Source organism: Terrapene carolina, unplaced genomic scaffold, assembly GCF_002925995.2.
Source record: "Terrapene carolina triunguis isolate 2854851 unplaced genomic scaffold, T_m_triunguis-2.0 Scaffold402, whole genome shotgun sequence".
In the NCBI taxonomy this organism is placed as follows: Eukaryota; Metazoa; Chordata; order Testudines; family Emydidae; genus Terrapene; species Terrapene triunguis.
Window position 1 is genome coordinate 799,609 of NW_020664753.1, and position 26,522 is coordinate 826,130.

The following is a 26,522-nucleotide window of genomic DNA, read 5'->3' on the forward strand; positions in this document are numbered from 1 at the left end:
CCTTCAGACTTCTCGGTGAAGACCGAAACAAAGAAGTCATTAAGCATCTCTGCCATTTCCTAATACATGTATCCAGTTATCATGGTCTCAGGCACGTGAGTCCTTTGGAGATATACTGGTAAATAGATAAATGCCTGATAAAGGTAACAATCAACACAATCCATCTGATTTATGGTGAATGTGCTGTTCTGACTCATTACAAGTCAATCTCCTGTTTTACTGTAACTGTAGACCAGGGGTCGGCAACCTACGGCACACGTGCCAAACACGGCACGCAAGCCGATTTTGAGTGGCACGCTGCCGAGGTCCCGGCCCCCAGCCCCACTCAGCCCCCCGCCCCCGCCCATTGCTCTCCCCTGCACGGGCAGGAGGCAGAAGCTTGGTCCTGTGGCAGCCAAGCTTTCCCCCTCCCCTGCTTCTTCCCCCAGCATGGTGCTTTCCTGCCCCTCCTCCTCCCCCTCCCTCTCCCTGCGCCGATCAGCTGATCGCCCTTGCGAGGGGGAGGGGGACGAGTGGCAGCGTGCTCCCTGCTCTGTAGATGAGGCAGAGAAGAGGTAGGGACGGGACCTTGGGGAAGGGGGTGGAACAGGGCATATCCCTTCCAGCCCCCTGCCATGAGCCGCTCAGGGCAGGGGGCTGGGAGCACCCCCACGAGCCCAGCACCCCAGCCCTCTGCCCTGCACCTCTGCCCCCCACACACACCCAGCCTTCTGCCCTGCACCTCCACACCCCTGACCCCCCCACACACACCCAGCCTTCTGCCCTGAACCCCCCCACGCCCGCCACACACCCAGCCTTCTGCCCTACACCCCCCCATACCCCCAGCCCTCTGCCCTGACCCCTGAACTCCCCACACACACACCCAGCCTTCTGCCCTGACCCCTGAACCCCCCCCACACACCCAGCCTTCTGCCTTGCACCCCCCACACACCCCAGCCCTCTGCCCTGACCCCTGAATTCCCCCACACCTCCACTGCCCTCTGTCCTGACCCCTGAACCCCCCACACACACCCAACCTTCTGCCCTGCAGCCCCACACCCCCTAGCCCTCTGCCCTGACCCCTGAACCCCCCCCAAGGTCTCGGATCCCAGCTGCGGGCCCCTTGCCAGCTGGCGTCCCGGCCGCAGGCCCCGCTGAGCCCGCTGCCAGCCTAGGTGAACAGAACCCCAGGCTGGCAATGGGCTGAGCAGGCTGGCGGCGTAAGATCAGCATTTTAATTTAATTTTAAATGAAGCTTCTTAAACATTTTGAAAACCTTGTTTACTTTACATACAACAATAGTTTAGTTATATAATATAGACTTATAGAGAGAGACTTTCTAAAAAATGTTAAAATGTATTACCAGCACGCGAAACCTTAAATTAAAGTGAATAAATGAAGACTCGGCACACCACTTCTGAAAGGTTGCCTACCCCTGCTATAGACCTAGCAAGAGCATTCTCCCTTCCCTTCTGTGTCTGTGATTTGCGTCCGATGTGCAGAAAGAATAGCAAATATGGAAGACGACCAGCTTGGCTTAACAGTGAAATCTTCGGTGAGCTTAAACACAAAAAGGAAGCTTCCAAGAAGTGGAAACTTGGACAGATGACTAAGGAGTATAAAAATATTGCTTGAGCATGCAGGGGTGTAATCAGGAAGACCAAAATGCAACTGGAGTTGCAGCTAGCAAGGGATGTGAAGGGTAACAAGAAGGGTTTCTACAGGTATGGTAGCAACAAGAAAAAGGTCAGGGAAAGTGTGGGATCCTTAATGAATGGGGGAGGCAACCTAGTGACAGATGATGTGGAAAAAGCTGAAGTACTCAATGCTTTTTTTGCCTCGGTCTTCACAGACAAGGTCAGCTCCCACACTGTTGTCCTGGGCAACACAGTATGGGGAGGAGGTGAGCAGCCCTCAGTGGTAAAAGAACAAGTTAAAGACTATTTAGAAAAGCTGGTCATGCACAAGTCCACGGGTCCAGATCTAATGCATCCGAGAGTGCTGAGGGAATTGGCTGATGTGATTTCAGAGCCATTGGCCATTGTCTTTGAAAACTCGTGGTGATCAGGGGAGGTCCCGTACGATTGGAAAAAGGCAAATATAGTGCCCATCTTTAAAAAAGGGAAGAAGGAGAACCCGGGGAACTACAGACCGGTCAGCCTCACCTCAGTCCCTGGAAAAACCATGGAGCAGGTCCTCAAGGAAACCATTTTGAAGCACTTGGAGGAGAGGAAGGTGATCAGGAACAGTCAACATGGATTCACCAAGGGCAAGTTATACCTGACTAACCTGATTGCCTTCTATGATAAGATAACTGGCTCTGTGGATATGGGGAAAGCAGTGGACATGATATATCTTGACTTTAGCAAAGTTTTTGATACGGTCTCCCACAGTATTCTTGCCAGCAAGTTAAAAAAATATGGGTTGGATGAATGGAGTATAAGGTGGATAGAAAGCTGGCTAGATTGTCGGGCTCAACGGGTAGTGATCAATGGCTCGATGTCTAGTTGGCAGCCAGTATCAAGTGGAGTGCCCCAGGGGTCTGTCCTGGGGCCGGTTTTGTTCAACATCTTTATTAATGATATGATCTGGGTGATGGGATGGATTGCACCCTCAGCAAGTTCGTAGATGACACTAAGCTGGGGGGAGAGTTAAATATGCTGGAGGGTACGGATAGGGTCCACAGTGACGTAGACAAATTGGAGGATTGGGCCAAAAGAAATCTGTTGAGGTTCAACAAGGACAAGTGCAGATTCCTGCACTTAGGATGGAAGAATCCCATGCACCGCTACAAGCTGGGGACCAACTGGCTAAGCAGCAGTTCTGCAGAAAAGGACCTGGGGATTACAATGAATGAGAAGCTGGATATGAGTCAGCAGCATGCCCTTGTTGCCAAGAAGGCTAATGGCATATTGGTCTGCATTAGTAGGAGCATTGCCAACAGATTGAGGGAAGTGATTATTCCCCTCTATTCGACACTGGTGAGGCCACATCTGGAGTATTGCGTCCAGTTTTGGGCCCCCCACTACAGAAAGGATGTGGACAAATTGGAGAGAGTCCAGCGGAGGGCAACTAAAATGATCAGGGGGCTGGAACACATGACTTACGAGGAGAGGCTGAGGGAACTGGGCTTGTTTAATCTGCAGAAGAGAAGAGTGAGGAGGGATTTGATAGCAGCATTCGACTACCTGAAGTGGGGTTCCAAAGAGGATGGAGCTCAGCTGTTCTCAGTGGTGGCAGATGACAGAACAAGGAGCAATGGTCTCAAATTGTAGTGGGGGAGGTCTAGGTTGGATATTAGGAAACACTATTTCACTAGGAGGGTGGTGAAGCACTGGAATGGGTTACCTAGGGAGGTGGTGGAATCTCCATCCTTAGAGGTTTTTAAGGCCCAGCTTGACAAAGCCCCAGCAGGGATGATTTAGTTGGTGTTGGTCCTGCTTTGAGCAGGGGATTGGACTAGATGACCTCCTGAGGTCTCTTCCAACCCTAATCTTCTATGATTCTATGAATTGCTGCTATACTATAACCAGACTTCAGGCTCTATCAATGCTACCTATCTATTCATGGGGCCCTTCACCTTAGTATGGATTAAAAGAACCTGGAATGGAGTCATATACCTAAGTAGACAGAGACATGGTCTTGTTAATATGATTTTTTTCGGTATCTAACCATAAGATCAAGAAGAAACTGGGCCAGCCCATGCCAGTCTGGGCACCCCAGGACAGCTGCTGTAGGACTCTGTTGCAACGGGTTAAGATTACACCGTTCAACAATCATCTTAGCTTTTGCCCTCACGTACTCTTCAAAATCATGCTGATCTTTATAGCCAGCTGCATACACTGACTTCCTTTGCACTCTGTGAAAGTGGATTTGAGGCACTTGCTCTCTCTCTAATACAAATGGTGTTGAGAAAAAAGAAGAAAACCACTCAAGGAGCCCTGATCGTTTCCTCGTCAGGCTACAGCTCTGGCCTCTGTACATCTGGTTTACACTTGCTTTCACTTTGACTCACTTCATGTTAAGCCTGCTGGTTATTAACTGGAACAAATTGCGCTCGTGTTCCTTTCAGCTCCATAATCGGGGGGAGATTCCATACCCATAAAGACACATTAGATTGGCGCGATAACACTTTTAGGGGATGAGGAAGTAATGAGAGACTCCTGCCAGCTTTAACACTTTGGATACTGACGCAGTATGTGGAGTGTTTCCCTGAGCTAACGGGGGAAGTTGTGCCATCTGCCTGAGATACAGCCACTGAGCTCCAGAAACTATCACTGTCCTCAGCAAACAGCTTACGGGGGGGCTTTCTATCACCGCTCCCTTGCTTTGCATTACACATATCCCTTTGATGGGGATTAAAAAAGCAAAGGACGGACGTGAAAACTCACAGCGCCCTTGATTAAAAGTAAAACAAGAAACAGCAGGGAAATGAATCTGGAGATGTAACATTTGCAGATATAATGTAATTAATACAATTAATAATATCCCCCCATCATGATGTAGCACCTGCCACGTAAGGAGCTCAAAGTGCTTTACAGACATAAGAAAATTAATGCCCACAGTGCTCTGGTGAGGTAGATAGATGCCTACATTCTGTGGTGACGGATAGATACTAATACTAGATATAAATTTATATATTGGGAAACTGAGGCACACTTTCAGGCCCTTCTCCTGCACTGCTAAAGCCAATGGGAACTTTGCAATTGACATCAAGGAGCATAGGATCAAGCCCTAAGTGGCCAGTTGAGGATCCCCCTTCTTCAGGGGAAGCCTCCAATGGCATATGGCTCACATAGTTTGCTCTAAGCTCCCTCGGCATACAGGGCATGTTGGGGATGTGGCTGGGTCCAGTAGGGCATGAATAGGGTAAAAGAGGCATAGCCAAGGAGCAGTAGTGCTCTGGCAATTCCCAGCTACTAGGACAGCCTCACGGTACCCTGTACAACTGAAGCAGTACTTTTTATTTGTAAAGTTTAAATGATATTGTGTCAGACACCCAGAAAATGAGGTACCTAAACTATCAGAGAGGATCTAATATTTTATCAGGTATCCTGTGGCCCTTGGGTGCTTTATAACTACATATCTATTATTGTTATAACATATGCCAATCCAATTATTTATTAATTACATTGATTTAAATAATTTTCAATGTGTAACAACATCAGATCACATGGCACTTTCAAACCTAGCTTACGCACACAGCCAGGGTGAAACCAGCCCTTATAGAAGTAAATGGTAGTTTAGCCATTGACTTCCATGGGGCCAGGATTTCACCTAGAGTCTACAGACAGGAGCAGGAGCAGATAACAATACTATCTTCTCTTCACCTAGGGCCTGAGCCACATCCCACAGAAGTCATGGATTGTCTTGCATCCCAAAGCCGACATTTTGGGGATCCCTTCACCCATCACAGAAATTCAGCCACCTGTGGGACAAAATGCCATCACTGTTTAATAATGCCCAGCAACATTACCCATACACTTTAGGACAGGAAGTGAAGAGGAATCTCATAATTCAGTTGAATCTTCAGGGGGGGATGTTCAGCAGGCAGGATTCAATTACCCAGGCTGAATGTAGGATAGCACAGCAGAATGCCCCTTCTTTTGTGAAAAGTGCCATGAGCTCTTTAGTGACAACAGGTGGGCAAGACCTGGGTTTTAAAAAGTGACACCTGCAGTGGGACATCTAGCATGTTGCTGGGCATTGGTTCAGTGCTGCCCCCTACTGAGTCACTGGAATAAACTTGACAAACATTAGGCAGCTGGTGTGCGGAAACCACTACCTATCATGATGACCACTGTTATCTCATTGTTTTCTTGTACTCCTCCCATCAGTCTGTCTGTATCTACGTGTTGTCGCTTACCGTCTTCTTAGTTTGTAATCTCTTTGGGGCTGGGACTGTCTTTGTGTCCCATGTTTGTACAACACCTGGCACAACGAGGTCTAGATCCATGACCGGGATTCCTAGGCACTATGGCAATACAAATTAATAGCTTTATCTATTATGAATCACTTACAGCAGTATCTGGGTTTCCTTTCAAGGGCTCTTGTCTATGACCAGTCTCATAGCTGCAAAGATCTCTGACCGTATCAATCAAAAATAGTATGAGTAATTACGCAATTTCAAATGTCTTCAAATGCAGACTAAGCACAACATTTCAATGAATTTCAGCTCTATGGAAAGTCTGTCATTGCATTATGTGATAAAAAGACAGGCGCTAAATTTCTTAAAGGACCCAGCATTCAATTAATTTTAAATACTTTTTCATTTCACAGTTATTTGTAAATTCTCAGAAAATCCATTCTGTGCCCAAAGAGTCAGCGCTATATGTTTGGAGAGGATACGCTGTATTTTTCCTCACATAAAGCAGGGATCCAGCCTTTCTGATAAATCCTAAATGAAACTCTGCCTTAAATAAGGAGCCACAACCAGCACCTCCAGAATAAAATTGCAGGCCAATATACCTTGAGGAGAGCCATTAGACAAAATGACCTCAGATAGAAAATCCATGATGGTGAACTTTTTTTGTTGCTTTGATTTACTGTGTGGCTGGGTTAATTTGGTACCATTCAATTGTTTAACGCTGCCGGTAAGCTGAGTGGGTGTGTTATTCGTACATAATGTTTTAACGCCGCTGGGTTGTCGTTACTGTGTTGTTGTAACAGTAACTCATTGGCAGGGCAGGAGTTGTGGGTTTGTTTGTATATATATAGGATAAAATATGAACTGCCCAGCCATTTAGGTCTGCCCTTCTTTGGAGAACTTTGTTAGCAGTTCACATAATCTCAATGGAGAAGCCAGGCAACTTTTCAGGGTTGCCAACCCTCCAGGATTGGCCTGGAGTCTCCAGGAATTAAAGATTAATCTTTAATTAAAGATTATGTCATGTGATTAAATCTCCAGGAATACGTCCAACCAAAATTGGCAACCGTATTTACCAAGTGCCGATCAATGACTTGCTTGAAAGGTAGCTAAGAAATTAACAAGCGCTGATGTAAAAGCAGTTAGAGGATGCCACCTAGTGGCCAAGAGACCAGGCGGGTGAGGTAATATCTTTTATTGGACCAACTTGTGTTGGTGAGAGAGACAAGCTTTCGAGCCACACAGAATTCTTTGTCAGGTCTGCGAAAGGAACTCCCAACGTCACAGCAAAATGTATGGTGGAACAGATTGTTTAGCGTAAGTAGTTGGTCCCTTACAATATGTGCCATTGAAGGTAGAGCGGCCTGTTAATTCCTTTGCAGTCATGGGGCAAAAAGAGGGGATTCATGTTACAGAATGTTGTAATAAGCCATAAATCCAGTGTCCACCTTGCATTTTGCCACGACGCTGGGAGTTCCTTTCGCAGACCTGGAGAAGAGCTCTGTGTAGCTTGAAAGCTTGTCTCTCTCACCAACAGAAGTTGGTCCAATAAAAGATATTACCTCCCGCACCCTGTCTCTCTAATATCCTGCAACCGACAAAGCTACAACTGGACAGCATACAACCTAGTGGCTAAGGTGGTTCGTATGTTTCCACTAGCCCCTCATTTTGTATGTACGTTGGCATGTGTATAACCCAGCCTGTCGCCTGTGTATCCCTGACTCCCAGTCCCATTGCTTCATTCTGCCAGTTCACCTATTTATCTAGAACCACATTGTGCCTGACCCTCATGCAAGACTGCAAGGGGTGGGAGGGCACCCAGGAGCTTTACTCAGTTTACACCCTTTGTGCAGGGACCAGCCCTCATCCGATGCACTTCAGCAGAGCTGGCTAGCTACCCAGGAGACAGCAGGCTTTCCAGTCCTAAGGGGTGCAGCATCACCTTTTCTGTGCACTAGGGGGAGCTTCTTTGACTTAATGGTGTGATCTGACCCTGCTGCTTCGGAATCTGTGCTCAGCAGGCCCTGGGCTCCCCAACCTCTAAATTAGACAAAGGTCCAGAAGTTAAGCCTGGGACTCACATGGCCCAAATTCAATCTTGTACTCTGTCACAGTCTCCCTGTGTGACCAAGGGTAAGTCACTTAGCCACTCTGTCCCTCAGTTTCCCCATGTGTAAAACTGGGATAACAGCACCTCAGGGACTGCATGAGGAGCTCAGGCACTATGGTGATGGAGGCCAGAGAAGTACCTCAGACAGATGAACCTGACCAGCACAGGAGGCGCATCTGGACTCTGGAGTGGAAAATTTCAGGGCCAAACATTTTCAAATTTGGATACCTATAGTTAGGCCCCTTCCACAAACCTAAATGCAGGTGGCTAATTTTAGGCACCCACGTCTGACAGTGGTGGCCTCTATCTCCTATTTCTAACAAAGCTGCACCCAAATCCCTAAGGAGATCTTGTACTAGAGCCGTCTGAAAACTTTCCAAGTAGAAAATTTTGACAATTTCAAGGGGGGGGGCGGAATTTTCAAGCTAAATCTCACTTTCTCCTCAGCTCTAACTTTTGTTTCACAGACCCTCCGTGGAGGAAACAACTGAAACTGACTCAACATTTAGAGAGGCTGGCCCAGGGTGCACCCAATGGAGCTGGGAGTCTCAATGGACACACACTGAGACACTAACTTGCTCCCTGCAATAATTCCTAGGGTTTCAGATAAAGGTGGAGAGGTGCCTGTTCTGTTTTCTCAGGAAACAAGTCCATGAGGAACTGAAATGAAAACTAGGGTGGGTTATAAGAGAGACAGGATGGTCCTGGGACAAAGGCAGGGGTGTAGGATGCAGGAGAGAGGAGTTCAGTTTCCAGCTCTGATGTGATGTCCTGGTTAACCTTGGTCAGATCACTTAGTCTCTGTAATTCAGTTCCCCACCTGTAAACAGGGATAACAATTCCCTTCTCAGAGGAGCACTTCCCTGGGGGTACCCCATGGGGTTAGTGCAGTGGATCATCCTCAGAGAGTCTTCTCCATCTGTAATACACTGACCTACTACATGAGTTCACTGCCATCTAGTGGCTGGTTCCAGCCCCTATAGAGCCTGCTACTTAATGCCAGTCACACTGCTAACTCCACTGGTCCAAGTCTGTGCTGACTGCTTGGGGACTAGAATGTCAGAATTTTCCCCAGAACACAAATTCTGGAGAAAAAAAGTCAATCCAAATTGGAACCATAAAGCTGAAAAATTCCCATGAGCTGAAAGTTCCAAAACATTTCAATTTGGCACTGTCAAAATGCTTCATTTTGTTTAGACTATGAAATCTAATATACCTAGCACTAAGTTTAAACAAAGTGAATCAAAGTGGTTTATGCAGTGGTGTTGTAGCCGTGCCAATCCCAGGCTATTAGAGAGACAAGGCGGGTGAGGTAATCTCTTTTATTGGATCACCTTCTGTTGGGGAGAGAGAGATGTTTACAAGCTACACAGAGCTCTTCTCTGGGTCTGGGAAACATACTCAGAGGGCCCCAGCCCTGAAGAAGAGCTCTGTGTAGCTCAACAGCTTGTCTCTCTTTCACCAACACAAGTTGGGCCAATAAAAGACATTACCTCACCCACCTTGTGTCTCAAAATGTTTTGACATTGTTGCAACCAAACACTGACTTTTGCCTGTTGTAAACTGTGTTGAAATGTACACGATCTCAGAAAACATTGCAATTGTTGGGCAGCTGCATTTTTCGACAGAAAAGTGTTCTTTCAAAAATTGTTTGTCCAGATCTGCCTTCTGGCATAGGTTCAATCCCTGCTGATGACACGGGGTGGGGACTGATAGAAAGAGGAGGCCCACTTTGGAATCTGAACTCTTGATGCTTGGGATGAACATCCCTGTACAGGGTAAGTGTGTTGTTTCCCCCCCTTCTAGTGGTTGCTCACCATAGAGGATAACAGCCTCTTACTGCTGGCTGCTATTGGAATTGTTCTGCTAGCTAAGCTCACATGGAAAAGATGTGAGTAGTGGTGATGGTAGAGGTCCTGGGTTCTATCCCAACCCATGGCAATGTGAAATTATAGAGTAGTAATTGATGTAGGGCTGTGTGTCAGTGGCTGGTTGATCAGGGAGGATATGTACTCCTCTACCCCAGTGCATGTGATCATGTTTCCCTCTATAGCTGTTCACGGTAACTGTAGACCCTGCTACTCAACTCATAGCTAAAGGAACTGCCCTTTCATTCAGGAGGAAGACGCCTGTGCTGAAGGTCCAGGATTGGATCCATGCTGAGCCACTGCAGTGGAGAGGTCATTACACATATGCAAATCCCAGGAAAACAATCTGGCCCATAGTTATATCAAATGCCACATTGTGCCATAGAGAGAAATAAGCAGAAAGTGACTAGAGCACAGAGGAAAGAGACCTCTCAAAAGCTGGGAGTGCCTTGTGAAAAATATGCAATGATCAACTCTAACATCACAGGGGGCTGAATAAATGTTTTCAATTCAAATGAACCCAAAACTTAAAACAAAATTCAGTGAAAACTCCCAGATTTCACATTGGCTTATATTAAAACTGGGCAAGACTGTACTGCAAATTCACATAGTAAGAAGTAAAGTTGGACCAGAAATCTGGATCCAAAGAACTTTTGGAGTTTGGATGGCGCCAGGTACCTAATCAATGCATTGTGACTGGCCCCTCTTTCTCTATAGGAGACCAAAGCTAAATCCTGACCAGACCTAAACACGGCTGAACTTTGGGAGAAACCCAAATCTGGATGCTGATCAGAACTTGCCAGCTTGGACCCAGCTCTGACTTTGATTGTGGCCAGTTCCGAATTTTATTTCAGAGTTCCAGATTCTCCAGAAAGGTCTGTCCATTTTAGCAAGCCTCCTGACAAACCTGATCTGTGGAGAAGGTGAAACCAAGCAGATTCCCCACAGCTCTCTGCTCAGACTTCCCCAGGATGCAGTAAGAAATATGGCAGGATGAGGATTGAAAGGAGTACCTGTTAAGCCACTGCAGGGCTCAATAAATCATTGTCAGGCAGCTTTGCTTCAAGTCTCTGCTGTAGAGAAGAAATAGTGAGACAAATTAAATCAAAGGAGAAGGGAGCTGACAAATAATCCCATGCAATTAGGAGAAAGATAAATCAGCCTGTTATTTAATTCAAAAGAGGTGCAGGGAGGAATCTTGGGCAGACAGGGGCCTCAGACAGGGTGTGTGCGCTAAGTGGGGTCCTTGTGGGATGTAACTGCCAAAAAGGTCCCCAGGTCACAGAATCCTGAGCACAAATTGGAAAACAGTAGAGCTGGGGCACTGAGAGTGACAGAGTGGTGACGGTGCTGAGAACCAGGGGAGCCTGGATGGTAGGAAAGAGCCTGACTCAGGGCAGCAGGAGAGATCAGTTAGCAAACATGGCAAGAGGCTGGGTTAAGTTTAATTGTTCCTGGAAAGAGCGGCTGGTTTCCAAGTGTGATGACAGCTGCACAGCTGAGGATGTCTGTGCTATGAGATAAAGGACAGCTATGTGGAAAAGGGAGCAAGGGAGAGGCGCACATTCTAAACCTCACTTGTACAGATGCAACGGGCAAACACTTTGGTACCAATGACCATGGCACTTTCTCTGCACTGGGATCCAAGAAGCAGATAATGTGTCTTTGAGGACAGTGCCCCATCCCCCTAAAGGAGGAGACCATGGTGGTAACTCTCAACATGGCCCGGCAGAAGAGGGAGATGAGGGGGTGTTGGGGTTCATCCAGTAGGTTCATTCACAGCATGGATCCATGCGATGGGCATTGCAGTGCTTGTGGGCCCAGATTAGAGAATATTCATTTTAATTTTTAAAAGCCATGTTAGTTGTTTTCATGGTGTCACTGGCAGGCAGAGTTAAGGTGGTTTGGGTACTTTAACTCTGCATTTCCATCCCTCAGCACATTGGGATGTCTTAAGTGTAACCTTAACTCTGAATTTGCAGGTGTATAGTGTTGTTTGGGGGAGAATTACAACATTCTTGTCATGATTTTAACCCTTACATTACTGATTCAAATATTAAGGTTGAAAGTGGTTAACCTAATCTTGGGCTAGGAATACGGGTGGGATGGGGGGCAGAAAACCCACTATTTAAAGTTGCCTATAACTATACATTATAAACACTTATGAGTTCCCACTAAAAGATGTCTGAGCCCCTACTCTCACTGCCCTTTAATAGGGGTTCTGCGCCTGCGTGCTTGCTTGGGCATCAGTGATCAAAAAGCTCCCTGGGACACAGCTGCCTCATCTACCCTGTGCCCTATGCACCACAAACCCAGCCTTGCATGCTGGCCCACAACACTAACAGTCAGAACTCTTCGGCAGCCTGCTACTGCAATGATTTCTATCTGCACTTGGGTGCCACCTACTGGTTAGTGATAGATGTTGCATAGATCCATTTCCCCCCATGTGTGCCTTGTAGTATTGGAGGCTGTGTGTATCTATTTGTTACCAGACATCAGCTGTAGATACAGGATGGAGGCTTTTGATGGTTACTATGTGGTGTAAGACAAAGCAGGCTTTTCCATTCTGTGTCGTTCTGCCTCATGCTTGGTCACATTCTGATTGTGTTGGTTCGTTTCCTAGTACACATTGGGGTTGCAGGTGCGCTGCTCAGACTATGAGGACTGGGGCAGATGAGGATTGGACCTGGCAGGAAGGATTATTGCTCTGAGCCCTGAGAGAGCATACCACCTGTCAGACTCCTCGCTAGTTTAGAAGGACAGCATTTTACACACGTACACTGACTGCAGCCTCAAACACCAACCTCCTTGCTGCACTGTTTAATTATCCATAAAAACGGCCATACTGGGTCAGACCAATGGTCTATCTAGTCCAGGATCCTGTCTTCTGACATCAGCCATATCAGGTGCTTTAGAGGGAGTGAACAGAACAGGGCAATCACCAAGTGATCCATCTTCTGTCATCCGGTCTCAGCTTCTGGCAGTCAGAGTCTAAGGACACTCAGAACATGGGGTTGCATCCCTGACCATCTAGGCTAATAGCCATTGATGGACCTATCCTCCGTGAACTTATCTAGTTCTTTTTTGAACCCCATTATAGTCTTGGCCTTTATAACACTGGATCACCCTTGTCTACATGTTTGTTGATCCCCTCAAAGAATTCTAATAGATTGGTGAGGCATGATTTCCCTTTGCAAAAGCCATGTTGACTCTTCCAACAAATCATGTTCATCTATGTGTCTGATAATTCTGTTCTTTACTATAGTTTCAAGCAGTTTGCCTGGTACTGACATTAGGCTTACCAGCCTGTAATTGGCAGGTTCACTTCTGGAACATTTAAAAACTGGCATCACATTAGCTATCCTCCAGTCATCTGGTAAAGAAGCTCATTGAAATGACATACCACAGTTAGTAGTTCTGCAATTTCATATTTGAGGTCCTTCAGAACTTGTGGGCAAATACAATCTGGTCCTGGAGACTTATTACTATTTAATTTATCAGTTTGTTCCACAACCTGCTCTGTTGACACCTCCTCAATCCAGAACAGTTCCTCAGATTTGTCATCTAAATAGAATGGCTCAGGTGTGGGAACCTGCCTCACATCCTCTGAAGTGAAGAATGAGGCAAAGAATTAATTTAGCTTCTCACCAATGGCCTTATCTTCCTCAAGTGCTCCTTTAGTACCTCAATCATCTGATGGCCCCACTGATTGTTTAGCAGGCTTCCTTCTTCTGATGTACAGTAAAACCCCACTTATTCAGTCTAATCGGGACCAGGGCCAGATCAGATCATCAAAATTCCAGATAAACTGGAGAATGGGAAAATGTGATGCTGCAATGCCATCTAGCGGCCACAGGAGAGATCTCCCGCTTCTGGCTCTGGAGTCCTGGTTGTTCAGTAAAAGTGGAGAGATGGTTAAGGGAGGGTTGGATAAACAGGGCTCTACTGTACATAAAAAAAAAATATTGCTGTTAGTTTGTGTCTTTGGCTAGTTGTTCTTCAAATTCTTTTTTGGCCTGCCTAATTATACTTTTACACTTGACTTGTCAGAGTTTATATTCCTTTCTATTTTCCTCCATAGGCTTTCCATTTGTTTTTAAAAGATTCCTTTTTGCCTCTAACCCCTTCTTTTACTTTGTTGTTTAGCCATGATGGCACTTTTTTTTTTTTTTTTGGCTCTTACTATGTTTTTTTTAATTTGGGGGCTGTCACAGGGTCCGCACAGGTTTCCACCTTCTCGCCCTGTGCTTAGGCTGGTAAAATAAGAGTTCTCACGCCTTCTTCTGGTGTTTTACCCTTGTGCTTTATTTTACAGTGCCACCGTGCAGTCCCCTTTATCCCCCAACAGTTATCCCCTTTCTATCCCATTCCAGGGTCTCTTGGCCCTTGAGGCTCCCTTACTGTGGTGAGGAGACAGAGCTGTAGCCTCCTGTCCCCTCCCAGGCTAGCCTCCTAATTGAGTTTTGTTCAGGGCTTTTATAGCCCTCCCAGCCTTCAGCCCAGTTGTTGCTGCTTAGCTCAGTCTATTGCAGTGAGTCAGCCCTCGTTAGGGCCCGCAGTTGGGCTCCCTGCTGGCTGCTTTGAGCCTCTGCCCCGGCCTCTCTGCCCGAAAGCAGGGCTTAGCCAGCATTTTAGCAGGGCATTCAAGGGGTTTCACCCCTGCCCTGGCACAGGGGCATACATTTAATCTAAGCCTCTATTATGGCATTTTTAAAAAAAGCTCCCATGCAGCTTGCATGCATTTCACTTGTGTCACTGTACCTTTTAATTTCTGTTTAACTATCTTCCTCATTTTTGTGTAGTTCCCCTTTCTAAAATTAAATGCTGCTGTGGGGGGGCTTCTTTGGTGCCCCCCCAAAAAAGTTAGATTTAATTATATTATGGTCGCTATTACCAACCAGTTCACCTATATTCACCTCTTGGTCTAGAATCCATGCTGCTCTTAAGACTAAATCAAGAATTGCCTCTCCACTTGTGGGTTCCAGGATTAGATGCTCCAAGCAGCCGTCATTAATGGTGTCTAGAAACTTTATCTCTGCTTCCCGTCCTGAAGTGATGTGTTCCAAGTCAGTATGGGGATAGATGAAATCCTCCATTATTATTGAGTTTTCTATTTTTATAGCCTCTGTAATCTCCCTGAACATTTCACAGTTACCGCCACCATCTTGGTCAGTAGTGTATTCCTACTGCTATAGTCTTATTATTCAAGCATGGAATTTCTATCCATAGAGATTCTATGGTACAGTTTCAGTCATTTAAGATTTTTACTGTATTTGACTCTATCTGAAAGAAAACATATAGTGCCACTCCCTCACCAGGATGATCTAGATGATGAGCTGGGCTTTAACACCATTGCTGAACCTAGTTTGGAAGAGCAAAACCCATGTTCTGCCCTAGCACCTTTCACAGTGCTATGTTAGTGTAACCTACTGGTCAATGTGTGAGAGAGGCCCCAAGTCTGATACAGGTCACAGCTACAGAGCCAGGTTCTTTAGCTCAAGCTGTAGTGACTCTTGCTTTTTTACTTAGGGCTACCATACGTCCGGGTTTCCCCAGACATGTCTGGCTTTTCGCTCTTTAAATAGCCGTCCAGGGGGATTTCTAAAAATCTAAAAATGTCCGGGATTTCCCCCCGGTCGGCTATTTATCGACCGAAAAGCGGCTGACAGGGCGGCTGAGCACCGCTCGCATTGGGGCCTCGGCAGCCAAAGCCCCTTCCCGGCTCCCCCTATACCCTGCAGCCTTAGCATGCCACCCGGCAGCCCTGGGGGGCGGGGCTGTGCACCTGTGAGGGAACGCGAAGGCGGGGCTGGCAGCGGCGGCCAGAGCCCCTCCCCCGCTTCCCCCCTCCTCCACAGCCTCAGCACGCCGCTCAGCAGCGCTCGGGCGGGGCGGGGAGCCAGACACCTGCTCTAAGCCGAGCGGCACGGTAAGGGGGCCGGGGACTTGGAGAAGGGAGGCAGTCAGGGGACAGGGAGTGGGGGGGGTTTGGATGGGTCAGGAGTTTGGGGGGGGCCTGTCAGGGGGTGCAGGGGTGAGAGGGAGTGGCTAGGGGGTGGGGCTACCCCCCCAATGGAGTGTCCTCTTTTTTGAAAGTTCAGATATGGTAACCCTATTTTACTATGGAGGCCCTTGGTTCAAGCCCTATTGTGCAAAATGGCAGCTGTCACCCAAATGCTAAAGCCCAGAGGGTTCCTTGAAGGCCCAGGCCTGTACTGGAGGCAGTGCAGAACCACACCTCCACAAGAGAAGATCTGAGTAGGGTTGTTCTTAAGGCTCAATAGTTCCAAGTCACATAGGGGAAAGTGTATAAATTGCAACATTCCTTAAACCCTGCTTTCTTTTCCCTGACTTAGGGGGGCTTGTACCCCAGAGAGGCCTGGGGGAGAGTGGCCCCTGTGTGCTCTGAAAGCAGGGACTGGATTGTGGATGGAAAGCTCCTTGTTTCTGCCCTCCCCCACACAAAAAAACACATCTGAATCAGAGCCAGGTAGTACTGTTGCTCACACACACACACCTATCTGGAAGGCATAGTCCTTTAAGACACTCAAGCAGGATAATAGGTACAGAAACAGAGAAATATGGACACATGCACACACACGGTATAGAAATACTCCACAAATACAGAGTGAAGGCATTTTATAACTAACTGCAGTAACTACAAACAGCAGATCCTGGCAGTGCTAGAATGGGAGAGGATGGGTATTTTCTTATAGGGGGAATACACAGAAGGATGTGAGATGTTGGAGAAGGAGGTGATGCATTACATCTAGTGCAGGATTGAAACTGAGTGAAGATAAAACTGGGTTGGCCAGCTGATTGCCTTGGTTAGGCTCAAGGGGATCAGCCCCAGACTAATAACTACAGCAGGTTGAGATTTTTCAAACAGAAAATATTTCTGTTGAAAAAGCAATTTTGTCAAAAAAAAGTATTTCACAAAGACAGCTTGATTTCAGCTAATTTTTTTCAGTGGAAAAACCTGAAACTGGGGGGGGGGAGGGGGAAACAACAAAAAACGTCTGTTTTGTTCCATTTTGAATTGCAGTGGGTTGGTTTCTTTGGGTTTTGAAAATCCATTACATTTTGGTCAGCTTCCCCCTTTTCTCTTTCTGCTCCTCCCCCCACATTTTTCCAGTGGAGAGGAAGGAGGCAGCGTAAGGGGAAAATCTGCCACATACTCCAAGGTGTGTTGAGGGTGATAAAAAAAATGAAGGTAGTGTCATCTCCCCTAAAGGTGATATCTCAGAAAGGAGACACATGGGACCAGGTGGCTCCTCCCCAGGAGGGACTAAGAAGGAAAGTGACGCATCATTCCCCTCGCATCAACATTGCTATCTTGGGAGTGTCTCTGCTTGGAAGATTGGGAGCAAAGTAGGGAACGGTGCTGCAGATCTGTAGAGCCTTTTCACATGCAGCTCCTGCAAAGCCCCTCTGTGATGGACTGCAGCACTCCTTCCTTCTACATGGAAGTGGGAAACTTTGTGCACATACACAAAGCCCTCCTCGCATAGAGCTCCAGGAGACAACCCAGTCCACAGCTCTGTTTCAGTCCATCTTTAAGGCATTTCATCATCTGGAGTACAGAGCAATTCGTCTCACATGTTGTCAGCAGGGCCGGCTCCAGGCACCAGCCCACCAAGCTGGTGCTTGGGGCGGCACCTGGAGGGGGGCGGCACGGCGCTCCGGCCCCCGGGGAGAGCGGGGCCACGTCCGGGCTCGCCGCCCTCCTCCCAGGGCTCCGGCCGCCCTCCCCCCTCAGCACCCTCCCACCGGCCACCGGGGGGAGAGCGGAGCCCCCGCCGGGCTCGCTGCCCTCCCCCCGGGGCTCCGGCCGCCCTCCCCCCCCCCGCGGGGGGGGGCGGCCGGAGGCTTTTTTGCCTTGGGCGGCAAAAAAGCCAGAGCCAGCCCTGGTTGTCAGGCAAAATCAAAAGGCCCTTCACTTTATTTAGTTATTTATTCTGACTTTTATTACGTTGTTTGTGAGCTTGCCCCAGTAAGGACTAAGTGAATCTCAGTATTTGGCCCTTCCACAACAGGGCATATGCCAGGGGTGAAAGTAAAATTGAAAACTTACCGGTACGGGGGCCGGCTCTGCCCCCCGCCCCCAGAAGGGGCAGGGCCTCGGGTGGAAGGGGCGGGGCTGGAGGTCAGTGTCCCCCAGCCAGCCCTTCCAGGCTCCCTGGCCCATGCCGCCCAGGGCTCCAGCAGCGATTTAAAGGGCCCGGGGCTCCAGCCACTGCTGCCAGTACCGCAGCAGCGGCCGGAGCCTCGGGCCCTTTTAAATCGCCGGCCCCGGGGCAGCTGCTCCTTTTGCCCCCCCAGGCTGCCAATGGGCAGGGCAAAAGGGGCAGGGATGATAAAGCACTGCCGCGGCAGCACTTTAAGCAGGGTCTTTGCCGCGGCAGCTCTTTAATGTTGCTGTCCCTTTTGCACTCCTCCGTCAGCGGTCCTGCCACTAGGGACCCGGCAAGGCCACCAACAGGGGGCGCAAAAGCAGCAGCGCTTTAAAGTAAGGCAGCAGGGGCCGGTACCGGTGGCCATTTTTTACCAGTACACCGTACCGGCCCGTACCGCCTTACTTTCACCGCTGGCATATGCACAGCTAGAGTGAAATAGCGACCCCACTGAAGTTAGTAGGGGTTCCGTTGTCGATTTTGGTGGGGCCAGCATTTCACTCTTGGACTTCTCGATAAAAGAAAGAAAGGGAAAAAAAGGAGCCCTCTCCTCACCCCCATATACACCCCCTATCTTTCTGACACTGGCAGTTTCAAAGAGGTGGAGGAAGGCAGAACTTCTCCTTTTCATGTGGTAGCACAAATGTGACATGCAACAACCTTGTCTATTTCAGGTTTTATGATGTCAAAGATGACTCATGAGATAGACTCTGGCGTTACTGATTAATCTTACTTGTGCACATGTCATTATTTCTCCCTTACGACTTGCCAAGAGCATTTTATTTTTGCTACAATAGGAACAAAATCTTCAGCGGGTCTCCTGAGCATTACAAATTGCAAACTCTGTCTCTTTGGCCCCCTGCATTAATTTTCTTCAAATGACACCAAGGGGCCAATATGTTAAGTTCACACTATTGCTTTGACAAAATTTTAGCTTTTATTTATAACCATTTGTGTAAAAAGCAGCAGTCTGGGCTTACATAGACCTGTTGTGGAGGGAATTGCTCTGCCACACTCGCTCCAAAATTGCTTGTGCTTTCTATACTTGCTGAGGTTTGTGTTTTTGCTGCTGTATGAATTGTGCCATTGATGCCTACTCTTTTTCTTACTTGTTGAGTTAGGGGGCAGCAGACTATGATGCTATATTTATGCTGATGCCATTCTCTTTTTCCCCCATCCAAGAAAATAGTTATTGATCTTATTTATGACCGGGCTTGATTCACTTATGCGTTACTCCAATCTTTTACAGTGCAAATGGCATAAAACTGGAGTGTGGTGGGGCGGCTGCCCCACACAGGCAGAGGAAGGCTTAAAGCAGCCATGGGGAGGCTGCGCAGAACCCAGCCAATTAGAAGAAGGCTTATTGAGCCAGCCAATAGGGAGAAGGCTTAGTGGAACAGCCAGTCAGGGCCAGGCTGGCCCATATAAAAAGGGCTGCTGAGCAGAACAGAGGCAGTCACTTCCTGAAGGTAAGAGAGAAGAACTGGCTGTTTAGAAGGCTGGAGCACCATGGACAGAGCAGTACTGGGCAGGGTCATCAGAGTAGGAGAAAGCTCCAGCCTGATGGCTGCCAGACTGAGGTCCTGATATAAGGAGAAGGTGCTAGGGCTGCGGGGAAGTGGCCCAGGGAAGGAGATGGCAGAGTTAGAGGAGGGACAGTATGTGGCTGCCAGTCAAGACCCAGAGTAGTGGGCATGCCTGGGTCTCCCCCACTCTTTGCCCCCACTTGCCACTGAGGGGAGTGGCCGGTGAATGGACTGTAGTTTGCCACTGAGATGAGTGGCTAGAATCGGGACTGCAGTTTACCACTGAGGCAAGTGGTCGGACTAAGGACAGTCGGTCCCCTGAAATGGGGAATAGGACTGACTGGGGCACAACAAGAGGGCTGTGTCCAGAAGAGGACTATGGGTCCAGGGAGCAACGTGGGTCCTGGAGGTGGGGACAGACGAGACAACAGATGAGACACCACATGAGAAGGGTGTACTGGCAACAGCTGAGCTAATTCCTAGGGCAGCCAGCAGGAGGCACCACGGTGGTGAGTCAGATGCTCCATCACATGGAGTAACAGTAGTGAATCAGGCCCATTGTTTGAACAAATTCTTCAGTGTTCAAGAGGTACATAAATATCTCTATTGTGTCACATGGGCCCAGTCTCTTGTCATCTTAAGAGAATGTCCATCATGGGTTTGGGCCTTATAGTCACATAAAAGCCTTAACTGTATATAGGGGACCACTGAGACAAGGTGTGGAATGCTCAGAGCCCGGGCATTATTTGGACATGAGGAAATAAAGAGAGAAGCAGCAAGTTATACCAAATTAATCAAAATTAGAGAAGGCAAAGCCCTATTTGTGCACCTTATACTGATCACAGTGCTGGGCTTACAGTGGCGCCATGGAGCCGGGCCCATGCTCAGAAGGGGGCCCGACCTGCTCCGCTTGCACTGTGCTCCTCTCAGCCTGCCCACTGGCTTGCTGTGGGCTCCTCTCCATCCCCGTCCCCATCCCCCTGCTCCTCTCTGCCCCCTGGCCACCTGTCTCCCCAGAGCTGAGCTGCCTGGGACTGGTGCAGAAGCTTAGCCAGTCTCAGGTCTCAGCCGGTGGGGATGATAGTCGGGGGGGGAGGGGGAGAAGTTTTGGCTGGGCCTCTCAAGGCAAGTGGGTCCTCAGAGAGCCCAGCCGGGGCAGGCCCGGGCCTGGCTGATTGCGCCACTCCCAAGGGGCCAGAGTGATTCCCTGCCCCAGGACCAGCCCTGGCTGCGCTGCCAGCTCAGCCTGGCAGACAGTCGCCTCTCAGCAGGGCCGGTGAGCGTGGCCAGGAGGCAGGCCGTGGGGGAGTGGGTCTCTTAGGGTTCTGGGTGGGTGCTGGGTTGTGAGGGGGTGGGGAAGATGTGTGTGTGTTGGGGCACTAGGGAGTGGGGGTTTTGTGTGGGGTGCTGGGCAGTTGTGGTGGGGTTGTGGGCAGAGGAGCGCTGGGCAGGGTTGGTATTGTGCAGGGGGCTGTGCATTTGTGGAGGGGTCTAGGGTGGGTGCTGGACATAAAGGGTCCGGGGGGCTCTGGCCATAGGGAGTCGGGGGGTGTTGGGCTGTGTGGCGCAACATGGGCCCACCCCCCGAGGGGAAGGGGCATGCTGGCAGCACAGGGCCAGGCGGGCCACGGTGCGTCTGGCAACTGCCGATTTGTAAATAGTGGCCTCGCACTGGGCTGGGCGGAGTGGGACAGCCCCTGCCATGCCATGCCATGCCCCATTGCTCCTGGCTGGCCCCTTGCTCTGGGGACTGACCTCCCGTGCCATACTCCATTGCCTCCATGGGGGCCCACAAATATGCTTGGCGCTGAGCCCACAAAAGGTTAATCCGGCCCTGACTGATCATCCTGGATGATGGATAAGATTACTCCCTAGAGCAGTGGTTCTCAACCTGCAGCCCACGGGCTGCTTGTGCCCCAATCAGCATAGAGCTGCGGCCCATGTGACATCCTCAGGGTCATAGAGGTAGTATTGGATGCGGCCCACATAACACATTGTGCGCCACATATGTGGCCTACAATGGTAAATAGGTTGAGAACCACTGCCCCAGAGTGTATTCTCCAATGCTTGGGACTAGTATAATTGTACATGACCCAAGCAACGGAGACTCTGTATTTCCCTTGGCCAATATATAATTCTTGTTGTCAAGAAGTTTCTTGACCTTCGGTCTAATTTTTTTGTTTTACTTAATGTTATCCTAATACCCCTGGTAAAGAACGTGGGGTCACCACATTTCTCTGCGAATATGTTGCTAGATAAGTCAGTACACCATCCCCTTCCCTATCTTTGCCAGTGAATTCAGGGGACCCTCGGGTCACCCAGAAATCTAATGTGTGATTCCAAGTGTATGCACAGGATTACTGTGGCCAAACAAAGGAACTTGTGCATGGATCTCTTATAGACTAAGTGTATGTGTGTTCAAAAATCCTGGCAGCAGTGAGGTGCTGTGCTTTGTCCTACTATAAGCAGTCATTGGGGATCGGAGAGACGTGTGCCAGACACCTGCAGGAATTGGTAGAGATATATTTTAAATATAGCATTGATTTTCCTACCAATGGGATAGAACATGGAACCCCCACAATCTGCCTCTGAGGAAAGCACAACAGTCCCTTCTGTACATTGTGGCCTAATAGAATATACAGGGACTCTGACCTGTTACCAGGTTAACGCTATGCCTCTGGGCTGGTCAGTGGTAGTAGCAGGGACGGAACCCTGGACCTCTGCATCTTAGACGCACGCCCCTCTGCTACTTGAGGTAGGACACCCAGCTCTGAATCACGCTCCTCTATGTGGCCCAGCCACCATTAGCAGGGGCAAAACACCACACAGTGGTAATCGGAGTATCTCTGAATTGTGTAACCTATGTTTGTATAGTTCCAGATAGACACTTGCTTCCTTTTAAAGAGCATGGCTAAATGGAGCAGAATAACTTATCTGTGTGAGGAATTGTAAGGGTATATTTTTAAGTGTCTTCATAGGCTTTTCTATGGCACTCACTACTGTAGAATCCAAGGAGCTCACAAAAATTAATAATGTGCCCCCAACATCCCTGTGGAACGGGAAAGAGGATTACATCAGTACTTCTGGGAAACTGAGGCATCAAGGGACTCACCCAAGGTCATTCGGTGAAGCACAGACCTGAACAGAATATAGATTTCCTGAGTGTGTCTAGTACAGGGTTCTCAAACTGGGGGTTGGGACCCCTCAGGGGGGTCACGAGGTTATTACATGGGGGGGGGGTGAGCTGTCAGCCTCCACCCCAAACCCTGCTTTGCCTCCAGCATTTATAATGGTGTTAAATATGTAAAAGTGTTTAATGTATAAGGAGGGTCGCACACAGAGGCTTGCTATGTGAAAGGGATCACCAGTACAAAAGTTTGAGAACCGCTGGTCTAGTGCTTGACCCACAAGACCATCCTGCCTGTATCTTTATATAGAAGCTTATATGTAATTGCCTACACTAGCCTTAGCTCCATTTTTGAGCTAAGAAGGGAGCTTAGGGCAATCCATATACCTGGTGGGCCACAACTCTGCTCCCATCGAAACAAAACTAATGGCCATAATTTAATCCCATTACTCCAGGCTATAAACCTTGGAGAGCCTGCTCAGTCTCTGGATTTGCAGTTGTTGGTTATTTGGAAACCCCATGCATGTAGTTGAGAATACATGCAGGAGAAGGAGTGGATGGATGCCCTGATGATCTTGCACTGTAGGCAGTAGCATCACCAGGTTCTTAAACTCTTCTGAAGAAAAGTCTGTGTTGTTCCAACATACTGCGCTCCCCCAGAACTCTCCCTACCATGTAGCAAAGATGGACTGTGAATGCCTCCATGGTGCCCCCTCCGGCCCGTCCAGGCATCAGTTACCCAGCAGCTGGTTTCTGCTGGCAGGTCGTCATCTCTTGCAAGGTCTGAGGTACAGTGCTTTAGCCATCAGTCAAGAGATGCTTCAGCCCTACCCCTTCCAGGGTGCTATGGTCCAAAAGAAACCAGGAACAGAACACCACAACTCACATGGTTGTCTGCTTAACCTTCAGTGGGACCTTGCCCTTCTGTTCAGGGCTTGTCTCTACATAGTCCATATTTCAGCCAGGCCCCCAGGGTCTGGTGTCCCTTCTAGCAGGAGACTCGTCTGACCGACAAGCCGGCTCTGTCTCTGGGCTGCAGCCAGGCTTCTCTCACATCAGGAGAAGCAGTGCTCCGTTTTCCTTCCTGGGATTCCCTGCACTGGGCTAGGTCTCCTTTTAACTTCTGTTTCCATGTCTGTGACCTGTAGCAGGGCAGGACCAGTTGGGGCCACAGGCTCTCATTAACCCTCTAGTTGCCAATATGAGATCTGTCCACCCTATCACATGGGCATGCTCCAAGCCACTTCAACTCCTTCTCCCTGTAGTCCAGACCAGTCCACCTTCTCTAGCCATAATTAGGTGGCTCCTAGAATTTGAGAAACTTTTAGCAGCCTCTGAAGTGTTCCCTCTGCTTAGCTATGTACTCAGATGCTTAACAATGTTTGCAACCATAATTCTCTATCACTGCTTGCCACACTGAAAACCTCTTTGTATATGGGCCAGTTTCTAAACAAATTTAGGGCCTAGTCTTGCTCCAGTGAAGCCCATGAAAGGTTTCTCATGGACTTCAATGAGAGCAGGCCAAGCCCAACATGACTGATTCACAGGAGTACCATTAAAGCCAAGTGATGCTTTGTCCAGGCTGAACTTGAAATCAAGGGATCCATTATCACATGGGATTCACTCTGAAGAGAAGGTTTAGTCTTAAGGGGCCAATTTTGCTCCTGTCTAGATGTGTAAATTCAGACTAATTTCAGTGACTACACTGGAGTTACTCCAGATTTTCACTGATGTAACTGGGAGCAGAATGAGGCCCACGGTTTATTGAAACTGAGTACCAAAGCCTTTAATTAAAACCAATTCATGAAGCAGTGAATCAGAATAGGCTTTCCCATTTGTACTTGATTTTTAATTAGTTAATTATGAATGTATCAATTAAAGTCCAAGAAGTCACATAAATTGGCATAATTTACATGAGAAATAACCCTAACTAATTAGTTCTAATTGATAGCTATTTTTCCTGGATAACTAAAGCCTCTGTTATAGGGCAAGCCAGAAATTCTAGGCCACTTTGGTAAACTGCCTATAGGTTCTTATCAATTTTATCTCACGGAATAGCCCAAAACTTCCTATATGTAAATTCACAGCCCTTCAAACAGGTTCAAAACTAGGGCTGGTAGAGAAATGTCAAAAAACATGAAATTGTTTTTTTTCTTCAAAATTTGGAGGGGTTGCAACAAAACCCCCAAAAATGTTGTATGGAAACAAGATCTGGAAATTTCCTCTATTCAAAATGCCAAAGCATTATGCATTTGATGAATGTTTTAGGCCCATGTCTTTTAACTATTATTTTGCACAGCACTACATGGCTTCTGTATTGTTGTAGCCACGCATTTTACTAGAATAAAGTATTTTTAGGTTTGAAAAACCTGGACTGGAGTGTGCAAGATATTCTCAACATTTAAATTGCTCAATAGTGAAGAATTTTCATCTTTCCTTGCAGATTCTAAACTGGTCCCATCTTAATGAGTGTGTGTGTGTGGGGTGGGGGGGGGGGGGAAATGTAACCTTTTTTCCCTAATAGAATGGGGCCTATTGCTAAGTGTATTCTTTTTCTTGCCACAGAAGTGTGACTATCTGCAAAAGGAAATGGTAGGAATATTCACCAAAAAATTGCAATTTTATCCCATCAGATGCTAGAATCTCTTGAGACAAGTTATGTTCCTAGCAAAGTCCACTCATCCTTCCATATAGATATTTTTTTTTTTAAGACCATTTAAAGGACCATTATTTTTAGGCTCAGAAGGATTCAATTATTGGGAAATGTCAATTTCACCATACGCACAAGCCAACCACAAAAAAAAAAAAAGACTTCCACTGATAATTGTTTACAGATAGGTGAAGAAAGAAAAATGTTGCCTGAGAACTTAAAATCAAAATCCAGTGAATTACACTTTTTAATTAGGCTTGTTTTTACTATTCATTTGCTAGTCCATTTGTAACAAGTATGGTTTGTTAATTTAAGTATATTTTCACATGAGGCTGACAATTTCCATTTAAAAAGCTATAAAGCTTCAAAATTAAAGCTTTAAGTGTCTACTGTCATTAAATAATTGTCTGCCATCCCCCACATAATTCCCTGCAACTGTGAAAATTTAAATTGATACAAATCTTTAAAGAAAAAAAAATCAGTATCCATCAAAATTATAAGAGGCCAAAATAGAATTCTGCCAAACCTAGTCACCTTTCCAATAAATTGAGGGCCAAGCAGTTTACTCTGTGGGTATGTTTTGTTGGAAATCTTAGGGAACTAGCCAACCAATCCAAAATTGACAGAACTTTTCAGGGTAAGGGTATGTCTACACTACGAAATTAGGTCGAATTTATAGAAGCCGGTTTTATAGATATCAGTTTTATACAGTCGATTGTGTGTGTCCCCACATAAAATGCTCTAAGTGCATGAAGTCGGCGGACCGCGTCCACAGTACCGAGGCTAGCGTCGACTTCTGGAGTGTTGCACTGTGGGTACCTATCCCACAGTTCCCGCAGTCTCCGCCGCCCATTGGAATTCTGGGTTGAGATCCCAATGCCTGATGATGCAAAACAGTGTCGCGGGGGGTTCTGGGTACGTCGTCAGGCCCCTCCCCCTCCATCAGAGCAACGGCAGACAATCGATTCGCGCCTTTTTACCTGGGTTACCTGTGCAGACAACATACCACGGCAAGCATGGAGCCCGCTCAGCTCAGCTCAGCGTCACCATATGTCATCTGGGTGCCGGCAGACGTGGTACTGCATTGCTACACAGCAGCAGCTAATTGCCTTTTGGCAGTAGACGGTGCAGTATGACTGGTAGCCTTCATCGGCTATCTGGGTGCTGGCAGACGTGGGGCTGCATTGCTACACAGCAGCAGCCCCTTGCCTTTTGGCAGTAG